Source organism: Palaemon carinicauda, chromosome 22 (genome assembly GCF_036898095.1).
Source record: "Palaemon carinicauda isolate YSFRI2023 chromosome 22, ASM3689809v2, whole genome shotgun sequence".
Taxonomy (NCBI): domain Eukaryota; kingdom Metazoa; phylum Arthropoda; class Malacostraca; order Decapoda; family Palaemonidae; genus Palaemon; species Palaemon carinicauda.
In genome coordinates, this window is record NC_090746.1 from 84,711,946 (window position 1) to 84,730,276 (window position 18,331).

At 33.5% G+C, this 18,331-nt stretch overlaps 1 protein-coding gene across 1 annotated transcript in view; it reads left to right on the top strand.

The window, feature by feature from the left end:
* The first annotated feature begins 9,291 nt into the window (after nt 1-9,291).
* Nucleotides 9,292-18,331, top strand: part of LOC137616577 (uncharacterized) — a 544,918-nt gene continuing 535,878 nt past the window's right edge. The window contains exon 1 of the mRNA XM_068346456.1: nt 9,292-9,430. The gene's annotated coding sequence lies outside the window, so the exon portion shown is untranslated. The remainder of the gene's footprint in view (nt 9,431-18,331) is intronic.

An 18,331-nucleotide genomic window follows, 5' to 3' on the forward strand; every position in this document is an offset into this window, starting at 1 on the left:
ATTTCAAGAAAATTAACAATATATATATTTTATGTGAAATACATTCATCACCTGCTTTATGCTTTATAGTTCTCAGCCATGTAGGCCTGGGTCTTCCAACTCTTCTAGTGCTTTGTGGAGCCCAGCTAAACTTTTGGTGGACTACTCTCCTTTTGGGGAGTGCGAAGAGCATGCCCGAACCATCTCCATCTACCACTCACCATGATCTCATCCACAAAAGGCACTAGATTAATCTCACTTACAGTTTCATTTCTAGTCCTGTCCTGCCATTTAACTCCCAATATTCTTCTAAGGGCTTTGTTCTCAAATCTACAAAATCTGTTGGATATTGATGATGATGATGTGAAAAACATAAATAATTCCCTAGTAATAGATGCAGTTCAGGAACAATGTTTCTAGATACCCATTGTAATTCAAAAGTTATTATGATGATTTAAGCGCAGAAATACATCTAATGTGATGTTAAAGAGAATTCTACTCTTTTCTGCCCCACGGATGTATGTACATTCTTGGATAATAATATTCTAAGTGACCTACGAAAAGTTTCTAGAAAATTTGCAATTCAATTTCTATGTAATCTCTCTAGGGATTTTATTGCAGCTATGTAATTAAATCTAGAAAATTGTTTTCTTCTGTTCAATGATTTTGTCCTATGTGGTTTGATAAGAAGGTATATGTTTACTGTTTTGATTTCATAATTTTCTGTACTGTTGATCACAAAATATTTCTTTTTCGACAAAATTGATAAAATCAAATAGATATTCCGGCTTTATTTTAACCGCCATCAATAGTTTACATTTTAGTGTTCAATATGTCCCCAGGTTAATTTCAATAAAACTTTGGTTATATTTTTGAATAATAAAATTCATCCTTTCAGTGATTCGTTTTATAATTCTTTTTACTAAATCTAATTTTTATGGCAAATCTATATTCACGGAAAGAAAATTCACTTCTTTCTCTCCTTTGATATCTGGTACAAACTACATTAATATCTCTGTAAACAGAATTCTAAAAGATGTTTCGATCTCCGATGGCAAATAACGCACTTTTAATAGGATATTTCCCAGATTCTTTCGACAGACTTTGTTGAAATGGATTTTGAAAATATTATTCATAACATCAATGTACCACCATATTATTTTTCAGACTTATGTACAGAATTTTATGTGTTGTGATATTTTGCTTGAGAGAGAGAGAGAGAGAGAGAGAGAGAGAGAGAGAGAGAGAGAGAGAGAGAGAGAGAGAGAGAGCTTGCAATATTCAACAGGCTTTCTGTTACACTCTGATTTATCTGAATATTTAATCATGGTTCACAGCTCGATAGCCTGAATGTTCGCGAATACATTTCGAATCTTTTATCATAACCTATTACGGTTTTTTTATGTCTGTTAATGTTCTTCTATCTTTATGTCTTGAATCCAGACATGCACGTGAACATAAGCAAAAATTTCTAAATACTTTGACAAATTACATTTTTCATGACCATATATCCGGTTTTATTTGAATCTTTGTTCAGTCATTGCAACCTGTTTTTTGTATGTCAATATGGAACTGTACAGCAGGTGTTTCATACATGCACGTGTACTGTAACGTTGTTTTTTTTTTTTTATTTATTTATTGCACTAACCGCACTGATAATATAAATCAGTTTAAGCTTGCTACCTCATGTTTTATAATGCTTGAAATTTGTGTCATTCTTGCTCTCAACTGTCTATATAAAAGCTCGCTGTCTTGTTGAATAAACCTCACTTGCATTCAACGTGCCTCCCTGTTAACACCTAACAGTTACTTTGACACAGAACTGTATGCTTTGCGATAAAAAATCACTTATAACTAGAAATGGCATTGTGATTCGAAAGCGTGAAACTCATGGAAAAGCTTAAAGTTTCCTATCATTATTTTCAATAAGGTCCCTGAACTTTTGCATATACCTTTATTTTACAACATAATTAACCAGAGCCGGGCAAATTCTTTCATAAGGACAATGGAGCATGAGTTTAACATGAAACGATTGAAACCAGAAACGTCAGTATGTTTTACATTAAAGCCAGTCTGTATAAGTGTGAAGCATATTGTAAGGTTTTCAGTAACATAGGAGATATTAGTTGATTGATTTCTTATTGACTTCTTTAGACTAGCGCTGTGCTATCAATCGTCAACGAGGTAGTAAGAATGGCACGTGCTCTCTCTACAAAGGACAAAGTAATGAGTTAAGGGACTTTTTCTCATCTTCACTTTGCTCCAAAAATATCGGATCTTCTATGTTAATCTTCATTTTCAAACATTCCAAATATGTTTTGATTCTTGGTCCTTCAATCTTTCAACTCGATAGTCCTCCTGTTTAGGTACTTTAATCTTTACTTTCGATGGAACATTCCTACCCCTTACACATACGGACGCAGGCACATAGATACGCATACACACGCAGAAACACAAAAAAACACTCTTATATCTGTGGTATATCTGATAAATAATTGGTTGAAGTTGACATATATACAAACACACATATAGTGTATACATATGTAAATAATACATATATATATATATACATATATATATATATGTGTGTGTATATATATATATATATATATGTGTGTGTGTGTGTGTGTGTGTCTGAATGTGTATATGTAAGGTTATTTGCATGAAGCAAAAAATAATGTATATAGCATAAGAGAGGGAAATGTAAAAATATGGCTGCAAATGTAATTAGGATAGATTCTCTGGATAAGAATGAAGTGAGAATAGGTTAGAAAGGAGAACATTAATGGCCCTTTTAAAGGAATGAAGGAGGAAGGCCCAGATGAGGAGTGTTTGAAATTCTTGGAAAAGGTCATGGGGTCATCATCGCTTGCTGGTGGATCGGAGGATAGGAAGGAAGAGGGAATAAAATGGTTAAGTGGTGGAATGAATAGATAGAAGGTGTTGCGAAAGAAATATGAGATCTTAAGAGGTGCAGTTGTGTGATAGAGAACAGGAGCAGATGCAGGAGCAAATGATGATAGATATGGTAGTCAAGCGTAAAGAGAGATAGAATGATCGGCAGTAATTAGAACAATAGAGAGATAGGGAGTATAACTCTTCAGAGGAAAGACTTTAATAGTGGATTAAATTGAGAGATAAAGATTAATGAAAAAAATTATAATTAAAAAGTAAAAGAAAATAATGGAGAGATGCCGTTGGATTTGAATACAGTCTTACATTAATGAAATGAGTATTATGAAGATCTATTATTCAAGACTTGGGAGAGATTTTGTAAGAATTAAAAATATTGCACAGTATAAGTGACTTTTAAGGATGTAATAATTCGATTAAAATGTTGAAGTAAGGAAATATGCCAATAGTTGTAATAACAAGAAATATCCTGAAGTATGGTGGATTTAGTGCGACCGAGTGACTGGCCAAATATTGTAAGGAACATTTGGCTGTGGCTGAAGGAAAGGGGAAAAAAGTAATGGGTCAGATAATTAGTTTTTCTGTTGCATAAAGGTAAAGGTGATAAAAGAAACGAATACTTGAACTATCTTAGATGTATATGGAGATTTTGATTAAGAAAGTAAACAAGGGGACATAGGGATTGATAGGTAAAGAACAATGCATCTTTAATAAGGCATTAAGAAGTGTGAATCAAGTGTCTGTAATGAACAGGTTAGGTGAGAAATTTAACAGTAAAGGAAAAGATTGTACGTTCCTCCAACGCGCTCCCCCCCCCCCCTCGAATCGATTCGGAGGTAATGCAGTATACATGTGACAGAATGTTGAGAGAATTATAAGCCTTTATAATGATAGTGATGTTAGTGCAACCGTGTAAAGGTAAGTGATTGCCTAGTTTGATCTGAAAGCGTGTCTGAAATCAAGATGTGTAACTTCTGCATGTCTGATCAACATCTTATATACATAATGCGTACGAGGTCTGAGAAAGGATAATGAATGTTGAAATAAAGTTGTGGAAGAAAGAAAAAAAAAAGAAATGCTAATTGGACATAGAATGGTTGATGTGTGGGCATCACAGTGTGCTGATTAGAGATGGCGAAAATAAACTACTATATATGGTAGGAGAGTCCAAGAGCATGTGAAAGAGGAGAATGTTGGGAATGTGTTTCGAGGTTTAAATGCCGCTCATGAATGGCAGGGGCAAGGGACAGTGACATTGCCCTATCGAGGAGGAAGGACAATGCCCGAGAGACTGACCATATATGTATATGATCAGCGCCCAAGCCCACTCTCCACCCAAGCTAGGACCAAGGAGGGCCAGGCAATGGCCGCTGATGACTCAGCAGATAGACCTATATGCTCCGCCAAACACCCCATCCTTAGTTCACAAAGATGGGGAGGTTGCAGCGACCAAAGAAACCAACGAGTTTGAGTGTTCACCAGTCAGGGACGTTACCACATCGGCCACCACAACCCACAAATGTTTGAGTAAGTATAAGTTAATAGAAGTTAATGGAAACATGAAAGATACAGTAATGAAATTATTTTAAATGGTGAAAGAATGTAAATGGTTGATTTACAAGAATCTTGGAGTAAACAATAAGATGAAAGGAGAGGCACATCGTAGGATATATAATAAGACAAGACGGGTACATAGATTTGTGAGAGATGTCTCAGAAAGCCAATATGAAATGTATGACCGGAAAACATTAGAATCACTTAAGATGAACTGTTTGCACATTAGATTTGGTGCAAGATGAACTGATAGAATGAAAAGTGTTGGAGGTACTCAAAAGTATAAAGAACATTACTGTTTTTGGGTGTCTTGGTCATATAGAAGGAATAGATGACAATATTTCAGTGAAAAGAGGACACGATTCACAAGTTCTAGCAAATAAGAGGAGGTGAAGCCATAGAGAGGAATATATAGATGGTTTGAGCAATGTCTTGTGAAATAGGAGCCTTTGCATCCATGACACCTAGTATTGCATGTAAGGTAAGGGTAACTGGCACATTTTTTTAAGAAGTTGGCTCTCTGCTGATGAGCTCTTTGCTTAGATGCGCCAAGGGACTCATGCTGTGAAATTTTTACACAAGAAAGAATTTTTTCAAGATTCAGCAACAAAAAGAGGAATGTGACAGTACCTTGAAATGCACATCTCGGAAGTCACTCCCTTTGAAGGGAAATGTCTTTATTTCAACTGCATATATATATATATATATATATATATATATATATATATATATATATATGTGTGTGTGTGTGTGTGTGTGTGTGTAGATATTTATGTATGTATGTTTGTTTACTAGGTTTTATATACATATATATATATATATATATATATATATATATATATATATATGTGTGTGTGTGTGTGTGTGTGTGTAGATATTTATGTATGTATGTTTGTTTACTAGTTTTTATATACAATTTACATATATATATATATATACAGTATATATATACAGTATATATATATATATATATATATATATATATATATATATATATATATATATATATATATATATGTGTGTGTGTGTGTGTGTGTGTTTGTGCAGCTTTTATGTATTTACGAAATTCTTATTGCCAGATATCAATTTTGGAAAGTTAAGTAGATTTTTCTCTTTGAATTTTCCTCACAATCAAGTTACAAGAGAAAACTAAATAAACGAGCAAAATAAAATACATTTACTCTCTCTCTCTCTCTCTCTCTCTCTCTCTCTCTCTCTCTCTCTCTCTCAGGCGGTAATTGCTTGCTAAGAAAATATATCATTCCATGGTGACTTTTCGTCTTCTTTTCTTTGTCCTTTCATGCAAGGCCGTATCGAAAGTGAATGTATTTTTCTTTCCTCTTTCGGAAGTGTTTTCCTTGTATACCGTAGATTCTCCCAATAACAACGAAGACGATTATTTCTATATTCTTTTATTGTTCTCACCTGTTTGTTTTTTTTTTCAGTTTAGATCTATTAGTCAAGGAAAAAAAGTTAAGTACTTTTATAGTTCTTTTCTGCCTGCTTCTTGACTTTTTTTTTTTTCAAATAGATAGAAATTCGACCTGAAATTGGCCTACCCTCATATAATATAGAGTATTCTTAAACTGAAATTATTACACTACCATTGATTTCTGTCTGTGATTGCCCATGTCTCAAATCTTTGTACAACATACATTGCAATAAAAAAAGCACTACAAAAGTTTCCTACTTTTATTATGCTTGGTTTTATTTTTCTAAATGTTCCAAAAAATTTCTTCTGAAATCTTACATCAGATTTCATAAGATATTCAACAAGACATATTTTGTGATATTGAAAATTTCGTCCTAAATTAGAAAAAAAAAATATGCAAAAATTCAAATTCCTAGGAATTTGTGTTTGATATTTTGAGTAGAACCGGTTCATGACAGTCTGGTAATGCTATTTATACTTATTCCAAGGGCAAGCTGAAGTGCAATGAGGTTTCTATAATCTAATACTTTGTCTTTATATGTAACTACAGTCAGTCTTCGGCCCTGCGTTTGTTGAGAGTAGCTTTTTCACAACCATTCGTCTAAAACATTCTCATTTATTAATTTTTTCTTTTAAGTGATCAGCCTCCCCAGCAGGATTTGATGGACAAAGTTTCTAGAATAGAATTATCTTTAGTCTTTGATATCAATAATATGCCCATTGCACAGTTGGAAAATCTTCTGTAATACTCAAATACTCCAAAGACAGTTTATTATCATGGAAGCTGAAGTTTATACAAACTCGCTTTCACACATATATAAGCTCATATAATTATAGAGTAATTCTATGCACATGAGTCTTGGTATGACAAACAATATCCAATAGCTTTAGTAGATTTGAGGACAAAGCCCTCAGAAGGATATTGAGAGTTAAGTGGCAGGACAGGATTAGAAATAAAACTATAAGAGATTACTAGAGTGCCATATGTGGATTAAATCATGATGAGGGGTAGATGGAGATGGTTTGGGCATGCTCTTCGCACTCCCCAAGAGAGATTAGTTCACCAAACGTTTAGCTGGGCTCCACAAGGTACTAGAAGAGTTGAAAGACGCAGCCCTACATGGCTGAGGACTATGAAGCGCGAAGTAGGAGATGATGAATGGAGAAGTAATGAATCAAAAGCTAAAGATAAAGACGACTGGCGAAATCTAACCGAGGCCCTTTGCGTCAATAGGCATAGGAGGAGATGATGTTATGCTAATAGCATCGTACTTTTCCAACTAAGGTTGTAGCTTATAATAATAATAATAATAATAATAATAATACATACATACATACATATATGCATACACAGTATAAATAACACACACACACACACACACATATATATATATATATATATATATATATATATATATATATATATATATATATATGGCTATCCAGTCACATACACCAACTCAGAAATACCACATGACAAATACTAAGAAATTGTTTCATGACCTGTCATCTAACCTGTGCTAATTATATACATAGCGTATTACATACCCGTTTACAAGACTTCTAATATACCATGGAGGTTCAGGAAAGTATAAATAACGACAATTTTGGTTATAAAGAAAAAGGTAGTTGTAATGATATTATGCGACTAATTGGAACGATCGCTAACGCATGGATGAGTTAAATATCGGTACACATTTTCATAGCAACCTGCTTTATCCATTTGGGTTGTAACTTAGCAAGTAATATTAATATTACATTAATTATAACCGTTTCCTTTTCACCAGCCATCAAGCTCACCTGTTACTATAAGATCATAGTTAGAATATTCATTCTTCAATAGATTGTTGCTGTAATTTCCGTATTTAACTTAAACATTTATTGTAGGCCTACTTGGCTGGCATAGTACTAGCATGTTCTTCGAAATTGGATTTCTCTCTTTCCGAAATAAGTTACATGAGGTTATATTATTTTTTGGCACATGATTGAAAATCCATTCATCCATCAAAGGAAGTTACAGAAAATAAGAAACAATAATACGAAAAAAAAAAAAAAAAAAAAAAAAAACAGGCGACCAATTTTATAAAACTTAACCATTTGCCAGGAAGTGTGATGTCATGGAGGTATCCGAATGCTACCTGCGCGGAAGTAAAGCATTCCGTTAAATCAGCCGATAAATCGCATTGGATCATAAACATTATTTTCAAAAGGGTGCGGGCATTATAGTTTACTAACATTTAAAAATCACGTATATAGTGTAACATAAAATGAGTAGCAGTATACTGCACAGTAATGGATGGCCACCATAATGCTTAATTAACATTGAAATATTTTATCTCTAAATCTCCTAATTCATTCAGTATGTGACAAAAGAAACCGTATAATGGAGGACATTTGTGAAACATTAGAGAGAGAGAGAGAGAGAGAGAGAGAGAGAGAGAGAGAGAGAGAGAGAGAGTCCTTAGAATTAGTAGTCATAAAAATGTAGACCTACTGTAATGATACTAATTACTCCCTATCAAATGTCATTCACTTTCTTCATTCAGTCAGAATAATACCTTCATTAGAAAGATCTATTCTTAATTTCAAGGTTGAATGCATCCACATTTACTTTGCTTCTTTTATTCAAAAGTAAAGAAAAAAAGAAAAAAAATTGCTTTCAGCTTCTAAGTTTATTTTCGCTATTTACCTATATTATTATTATTATTATGTCAGTCGATGGATTATAATTATCATTAAATATGAGATACAGTTATTACACCATGGTAGGCTACTATAACTTTCAGTGAAAAACTTGTCATTTCTCTGTTGGTGGTAGAATACATTTATTTTGGCCCTTTGGGAGATTGACAATATTTGAGTTTGAGTGTACGTTTACAATGCGACAAATCTTAGTATATATCATATATTGTTGTTCAATCCTCTAGATTTTGAATTCGTGATATATTGGGTAGTCTGAATTAATGTTTCTTTTTACTTACGTTTTAAGTGCATATACATGCATGCGTAAAATACATAAATATATTAAGACTTTGTCTAAATGAAACAACAAAAGGTACACTAAGTAAATCCTTTGCCCCGAGAAGGTTTCATGACACCTGTAGCCTACCTTTCAGAACTGTCATCATGTCAACTCTGCGCTCAGACTAGCGTTTTCTCGACTAGGATTCCAGGATTCAGCTGAGCATTGATTTCTCGTGGTTCTGCAGTGTAGCAGGAGGCGGATAAACGAGATTAAGTGCGATATCACCTACGTAATGCATTAGATACATATCTTCTAAGGATACATGTATACAGCGAATGGAATGAAGAAATGCTACATGGAGAAAATAAATGAGGGGTTGGTAACGCATGCGCCTTCCAACAGAATCAATAAGGGGGAATGTTGAACGTGTGGTGGTGGCGGCGTGGTGCCCGGACCGACTGCCCGGTTCAGTGGATCTCTGATACTGACTGAGTGTAGTAGTTGTTTCGCGTTGTGCCGAGAGGCCCGTGTGACCGGGATGTGAGACTATACTCTCTGACCTCGCTCACCCGATCAAGCCTTAACAGGTCAGCCTTATTATGTGTTGTTTTTAGGCCAAGATGTTGGAAGCCTCCTAAAGGTTTTCCGTTTATGCTAAGACGCTCCTTTTCCAAGGGTGTCCATTGATGGAAGAGGGGGAATTTTACCTGTGTCGTCTATTTTCTCCCCGTGATGGGGAGGATAATATGAATAGGCCTAGGGACGAAAAAGATAGAGAGAGCTGTTGAAGGGGGATTCTTGGCCACGTGATCAATGGCTCATGATAGGTTTACTTGGTTTTAACTTTAATATAGACGATATGGGATTGATTAATGTCGAAACAGCAATTATTGGTGAATGTGTTCTTGTTTTTAGATGGCCCTAACGAGATCCTTTTAATTGTTTCACAGGCAATGCTTTATTGATATTAGCTCGTACAAACAAGTTCATATACATATGTGCGTGTGTGTATTATGGAAGCATGTGTGTATACTGCATAGGGTAACGTATATTTTTGTGTAGTTACAAATTCGACCTCAAACACCCGCGTAAATATTTTGAAGAGCATGCGAAGTTAATTACAGATCTGGTGTGAAATGCAGTACATTGTTATCATATCGAAACACCTCAAAATATTTTGTCTAATCCCTATTACATATTCATGTGATCATGGTACCTTTGGAAGATCTCTCTCTCTCTCTCTCTCTCTCTCTCTCTCTCTCTCTCTCTCTCTCAATTTGTATTAAAGACCAATTAATTGGACATACTCCATAGTCGAAATAAATGTATATATAAATAGGCCATATAAAAGTTTTATCACTGCCTTGAATGAATAAACTTAATGGGATTGTGACAATACAAAACTCGTGTAAATATTCATATATGACATACTGTACATACATACAATTCCCTATTTGCCTATCCATCCAGTTAATGCTATATTTTATTTATAGTTATTATTGTCCATTGGAGTAATTTTTCCGTTACCATCGTCGAATAATGACCCATCGGCCTAGGACTCGAACTTCTAGTGTTGGTGCCTTGTCTAGGCACCTTTCTAGTCTCGCTGACCTCCCCTTAGTCAACTAGACCTACCTATAAACTGGTTGTCATTTCAATGTATTAAGGTAATAAGCCACTATAGAATTTAACTATTTATGCCCAAATTTCCCGGATATGTTTCCAATTAAACCTGGAACGTTTTTCTGTTAAGGTGAACGTCCGTATAGACTACAGTATGTAAGTAAATTTATATGAAACATGCGCATGATGTGTATTATATATATATATATATATATATATATATATATAGATAAATAGATAGATAGATAGTGTGTGTGTGTGTTTATTCGTGTATTCACAGCAACTTGTAATGCAAAGTATTTTATTTAGACATCTTTCCACGATATGGTGTGTGAGGGTCGCCGGGATGCAGGCGTTAGTACTGTCCTTACTTCCCAAATAGTACGCTGTAGGTATTACTGAAATGTCTTTGCATCGTCCTTTAAGCTCCAGCTGCCCTTGCTAAAAATTTTAGCAGTCTACTAACTTCCGTTCTTGTTTACTCTCTTCCATCTTGTTGTCCAGTCTCTTAACTTTTCCTTGCTGCTGCAGCTGCGGGGTTTTCCACCTGTTGCGTGTGTGCTGAATGGCCTTCCAAGCCCCAGCTCCATACCTCCTGGCCCAAGTGCTTAAATCTATATCTATGGTGGCAGAAAGTTTACAGATGATGTTTACAAAATAAACTTATGTATAGACGGTTATAAACGTTAATAGTATGAAAAAAAAATGAAAGAATAATTATCGTTAACGAACGATCTCGAACACGCCACCTTTAAATCTTGTTTATTAAAGTATTACTGACATTACACTTGAATTATTTCTTAATCAGAAATTGATAGGCTCATTTTTATCTTTATTTAGAGCAAAGTAACGGCGCACTATGAAATTCTATACATTTTATACGTTTCTTTTGAAAAGAGTGGACGTTTTTATAGAAAATTTAATTGAATAACTAGAATGAATGTAGGTTTATGATAAAACAAAAAGCACTAGGATCTTCATCTTGATGATAGGTATTGTAATGATGATAATAGTTGTTGTAAGTATGCTAGGCCTAATAAAGTAAAATTTATTCATCAGATGAGTTTGTTCAATATAAATTCAGAAATACGCTGATTCACAATCAGCTCTGGACCCAAAGACGAAATCAACTTCGAATCCTGTTAGCGCCACTTAAACATGGCCCTGAACTTTAGAGATAGCCTTAAACTTTAAATGGCAAATTTTATTTTAACGAAGATGTTTATCCTTGATTGTGAGGTTTTCTTAATCTGATGTTGATGCCTGCTTTTATGTAATTTAGATTTTTCTCAAATCCTGTATCTTTGCAGCAATGTAGCATTCATTCTAGGTCCTTGCATATTATAATCTGATATTAGGTAGGAATGTTTACTTTGAAGTTACCAAACATCATCCTTGATTTGTAATAATTTGCTGACATAGATTTTCATAGTTTACTTTTATTATTTCCTTGCCATAGAAAATCATAGTTATGATCCTAATTATTATTGGGTCTCGTACTTTTGTTTGTAACTATAACCGACATGGAAATTATTTCATTAATCTTTCCTTCTTCCCCAGTTAAGTACAAAGTCCGTTGCATAGTGTGACCTTAGAAGTTGAAACTTATAGTCCTAGGTTTTTTATTCATCACGTGGGAGAAACCCCTATTCAGATACAAAAAATAAGTGGGTTTTAATCGCTACGGAAACGATAGATGATCTAGGCCTGAATGAAACAAAAAGTTGTTTAATGGGCTTTGTGGTAGAAAGAAACGACCAACTAAACTGATTATAATATAAGGCTATATGCCAGAATGCTTCATGCGGTTTTTAGCATAGTGTTTATGCTTCTCTCATACTGGCTATTGCCGTGACCTTGAATTAGGGTTTCGAGTAAAAAGATTGTCTAGCGATTTTGTATAAGTGAGTAACAACTGGATCGATGCACTGGATTTGAAGGGAAGGTATTTATATTTAAAGAGAGTGGGTGCTATAACTTGTACCTGTTAAAACCCTAAGATTAGTTTCATGTTAGGTTTTCGAGGTATTTGAAATTCTTTTAAAGTGGATTAAATGTCAAAGTGTCATTAAATTTACGTCGCTTAAGGATAATTTCCGTTGAATCCCCGTGTGCCTCTATTGACTTCAGCGACTATGTCGAGTAACTGTGAAGGTCATGAGGATACCAAATTTATCCCTAAATTAATGACTGAAATATATATGTGTGTTTAATATATACATTGTGTATTTGTATATTTACACGCACACACACACACACACACACACACATATATATATATATATATATATATAAAGGCTCTAGAGCCCACAGTAGACATAGGCCTGTATCCAGGTTCCAATAATTTGAAACCATCTGTAGCTATTCTCGCGTGAACACGATTTGTTGGCTGCACAATATGTAGCAATTCTCTTAGATATTTTGGACGTTCGGTTCTGATAATTTGATGGGTTATTATAAATATTTTAAACTCAGTTCTCGCTTTAATAGGCAGCTAGTGTAAATCAGTTAGCATAGGTGTGATCCTTTCTCGGAGGTCGACACCTTTTATCAGTCTTGCTCCTCTGTTTATTATATTTTGTAATTTCATAAGTTGCACTTTTGATAAATTGTAGTAGAGTTACAGTAGTCAATCCTAGTAATAACACAGTTTATAACAAGTTTCTTTACAGAATGTTCATCCAGGTAATTCTCATAAAAGCAATGTTTAAAAGATGATAACCAGCAGTTTACTACGTTATTTATTTGGGCATTGAAAGACAAGTTACTGTTAAGAGATACACGTAAATCACGAACTTTACTACATATCGGGGCAGAGTTGTTATTTATGTTTATTTGAATATCATCCAAGTTTCTTACGCTATTTTTCTTTCCAACCACTATAAACTCAGTTTTATTTCAATTTGATTTTAGTTATTTGATTGTCATCCATTCCCTAATACTAGCAAGAATTCGTCTTATATCCTTTACGGAGAAGTGAAATTGTGTATCTGCAAATAGTTTGAAATTCACTCCACGCCTTTGTAATATGTTCGACAGACCAATAGGATAGATACAGAATAGGATTTTACCCTAGTACACTCCCCTGAGGTACCCCTTTGTTTAAAGGTTCATATGATGAATAAGAGTTTCCAATTTGCACGCAGTAGTTCTACTACTTTGGTGGATGAAACAACTGCGTGAGAGTTATTTTTCAAAAGTAGGCCCTTTTTATATGTTAATTGAATGAATGATATAACAAATTGCTTTTATTGTAGAGCAGCTGACATCGGAGGGAAAATAAACATTTGTGGAAAAAAATTGATAGAGAGCGTTAGGAATACAGCCATTGGGGATTAAACACAAATGTTGCATCCAATTGCATAGCCTATGAATTTAAATGAGTGAAGGAATAACTTTTGGGAAATATTGAAACAGGCAATAAACCTTTCCATCAAAACACAATAACATTAAACGTTCAGCTGAGGTTCCGGAAAGATATGTTTTGCATTGTGTTGTTTATTATTTCTTTTATTTTGTTTTATGTAGGTCAATTACGTGAAAGCCATTGTCGATATGGGAATCTGGGTTAATACACGTCATGAATTGATAGCCAGTTTTTCAGTGTAAAAGGAATGAAGGTAAGGAAATAGATACCAGTATTTATGGTTTTCGTAAGCATTAATTTATGGGATTATTAAGGACACACACACACACACACACATATATATATATATATATATATATATATATGTACATATATATAAATATATATATAAGCTGTATATATGTATGTATATATGTATATATATATGTATATATATATATATATATATATATATATATATATATATATATATATATAATTATATCATCCTCATCAACCGTTGCTAGTCCACTGCAGGACAGAGGCTTCAGACTTGTCCTTCCCGTCGCGTCTGTTTATAGTCTTTCCATACCAATGTATATCCTTAAATTTTCTTAGCTCGTCAATCCATTGTCTTCTCTTCCTTTCCCTGCTTCATTTATAATCCATAGGGACCCATTCTGTTATTCATATTTATCCATTTATTATTTGTCATTCTCATTATATGTCCTGCCGATGTTCATTTCTCTTTCTCGTATCCATGTTTCTGTCTCTTAGTGTTGATATATATGTATATATATATATATATATATATTTATATATATATAAATATATATATATATATATATATATATATATATATATATACACATACATATGCCAGAGAGAAAAATAGCTGTACATGGGTATTATTTTAACATTAGGTTTTCCTTTAATATAGAATTGCTAAAAAACCTACTCATCCTGGATGAGCCCCTGTGCGAAAGACTTACAAAAAAGTTTCTGCTTCAAACAATTGAAAAGAAGGATCATTAGAAGCATTCTACTCATTCTTTATTATTCACTTCCATCTAACATTTAGTCTTGGGAAACTTATATTGTAATGCACAGCTTTTCAATATATCTTTTCTGTTGCTTAGTAAATCCAACAAATTTTAGACACTGTAGGCCTATTTCGATTCTCACTGCTAACACTTATTTTTCATTAGCCTTTCGAACTATAGTTGTCACCAGACCCATTATCTCGCAATAGTAATCCATACTTTCATTTACACAATTCGGTTCATCATTAACGCCTGTCTAAACATTTCTCGCCATTTTAATTATATTTACGCCAAATACAAAAAGTTCACTTCAACAGCATCAACCTTGTTTCTTCCGTTTACATTTACCATTATCACTTCATTTTCGTATATTTGACATTTTCCCATAAGATACATTTTATCTAATTGTTTTGTCAGGTGATGACGACAACCAAATTTATGCTTATTCTTGTAGCCATAATTTTGAACTACTGGAATGTGTCCCTTTAATTTTTTTCTTCGCCATCAACGATGCTGGCCTTTTTTGATACATTAGTCTGTTGATAATTACATCCTCAATTATTTCTTTATTTACCCTCCTGACCAAAGCTATTGCTAACAATATGAAATTGCATCATCATAGTCTATCAATCTAAATTAATTAGACCCCGTAACTTTTGTTAGATTCAATGTCTCCTGTTACTCTGTTTTATCCCTCTAAATCTAGTTCACTGTCGCCTTCATCAATATTTTTAATTATTGATATTATTCAAATTCTTAATAGAGAGGTCACATAGATTATATTGCCAAATTTTCTATAAAAAATCATTGTACAATCCAAAAACCATCCTTATTTTCACTATATTTTTTTTTTCCAGGCTAAGGAAGTAAAAGGCAGTATGCTACATTCACTTAGTTTCTCTACTGTAGATGAATTTTCTCATTTATGTATCACTTGAAATAACATCCAAATATATCATGTGAAATCATATTTAAAGAAAATTACTATATTGGCGATCGAGAGATCTTTGCTCTGAAAGTGTTCTTGGTGATCCACTATGGTACATATTTTAGTATTCTCCCTTAGTTGAGGCAGGAGAGCCACAGACAGATTACCCGCTTACCTGACTTCAAATATTGCTTGAAACCAAAGTCGAACTTTATATATATATATATATATATATATATATATATATATATATGTGTGTGTGTGTGTGTGTGTGTGTGTGTGTCTGTCTGTCTGTCTGTCTGTGTATCAAACCACGAAAATAAAATCGCAGTATTGTATTGGAATTATTACTTTGGTCATATTGAAATTGTCAAGCTCATACAGTACATTCGTTATACCGAATATGTCGTTCAACAATGAAATGAAAGATTTTATATATATTCATACACAACATCGGGTCCTTATGAAGTCAGTTTCTTTACTATAGCTGATGCCCTTTTTCCTCTCACAAAATAAATTGGATACAAGAGTAATCAAAGCTACAGGCAGAAGCCATATGATTATGAAATACGGCTGGGAGATGAAGGAAATACAGGTATTTGGAACTGAGTTTTTAACGAGTGATTTTGGATGATAGTATACCGCGCATGTTTCATACACGCTTGTACACTACGACGTTTTTGCCTATCTTTTATTTTCTCGCTGTTTCCCGAACTGATAGCAGAATATGTTTAAGGTTGCATATTTTAGTTGTTTGAAGTTTTTGTGACATTCTTGCTCGCAACTGCGTGCATATAAACTCGTTATCTGATGAACAAAGGTTACTTGCAATAACCTCGCTTCCTTTTTAACAACTACCTCGTATACTTTAGCTTTACGAGAAAAAAAAATCTGTGTTCGAAAACTGTTAGAATCATCTTGCATTTGGTGGTCTTAGGAAGGGCTACAGCTACCAATCTCATCCCAAATGACTGACTATATATATATATATATATATATATATATATATATATATATATGTATATATATATATATATATATATATATATATATATATATATAATTTAGTTTTTTTTTACTTCTATTGATATCAGTTTCTCACTTGTTGCCTTTTTGCGTCAAAGTTCCTTTAATTTCCTTAGTTTTACAATAACGAAATCAGTTAAGACTTCAGTAATATCCTTTGCTTCCGGTAAAAGGAAACTTGAAACAAAAGAATGCAATACATTTTTTATTTTTTTTTTATTATATTCTTTTATTGTCAGGTTTTACCTGTTATTGAATTTGAAATCAATTTAAGATTAGTTTTTGAGAATTCATTCGATTGTTTTTGTATTTAGATTAGATGAAACGGAAAACATTCACTATAAAGGTTGATAAATTTTACAGATGGCAATATGTGGACGTTGAGGAATCAAGGGCACGAAGAGACATACATATATACGTACATACATACATACACGCACTATATATGTATATATATGTATATATATACATATATAATATATATATAATATGTATATATATATATATATATATATATATATATATATATATATGTGTATGTATGTATGTGTGTGTATACATAATTACAATATATGATATGTATACACACACGCATATATATATATATATATATATATATATATATATAGTCCACTGCAGGATGAAGGCCTCAGGCATGTCATTTCATGTCTGGGGTTTGGTCAGTTTTCATCACCATACTGGCAACTGCGGATTGTTGTTGGTGGAGACTCTGGTGTGATCGTCACAGCAAACCAACCTAATATGGGTGGACCTAACAGGTACAGCTTTTCTGTTCATGGCGATACGCAAACTCTTTCTCCAGGTTAAGATACCTCCACTGTACCATGGTTTCCCACTGTATTGGGTTAAAGTTCTCTTGCTTAAGGGTACACTCGGGTACACTATGCTATCTAATTTCTCTTCCTCTTGTTTTAATAAAGTTTTTATAGTTTATATGGGAAATATTTATTTTAATGTTACTGTACTTAAAATATTTTAGTTTTCCTTGTTTTCTTTCCTCACTGTTGGGGCCCCTGGGCTTATGGCATCCTAATTTTCAAACTAGGGTTGTAGCTTAGCAAGGAATGATAATAATAATATATATGCTAGATATGACACCAGTAGATAATAGTACCCCTTGTGTCCACTAGGCTATTGAGTTTTGCAGTTACCTATAGTTCTTGGTTTCTGGTTCTAGATTCATTGGTTGTAGTTATCCATGTTCGAAAGTTAGAAAAAAAATGTAATAATGTCCATAGAACAGGAATCATGGTCATGATATCCTATTGAAGTAATTTGGAACGAAATATGGAAAAGAAGTTAATGTAAAAAAAAGTGAAGCAAAAAAGATAGGAAATTAAATGCTATCTAAAACGTAAGCAATGCTGATCTCCTAATGAATATCGCCACAGTTCTGCGTTTTTGTCCACAATATATAAGAATGCAATGATAAATTTCTATATACTTTTTTTTTCTTTTTCGGCAGTAGTGGTGGTTGTACTACCAAAATTACTCGACGTTA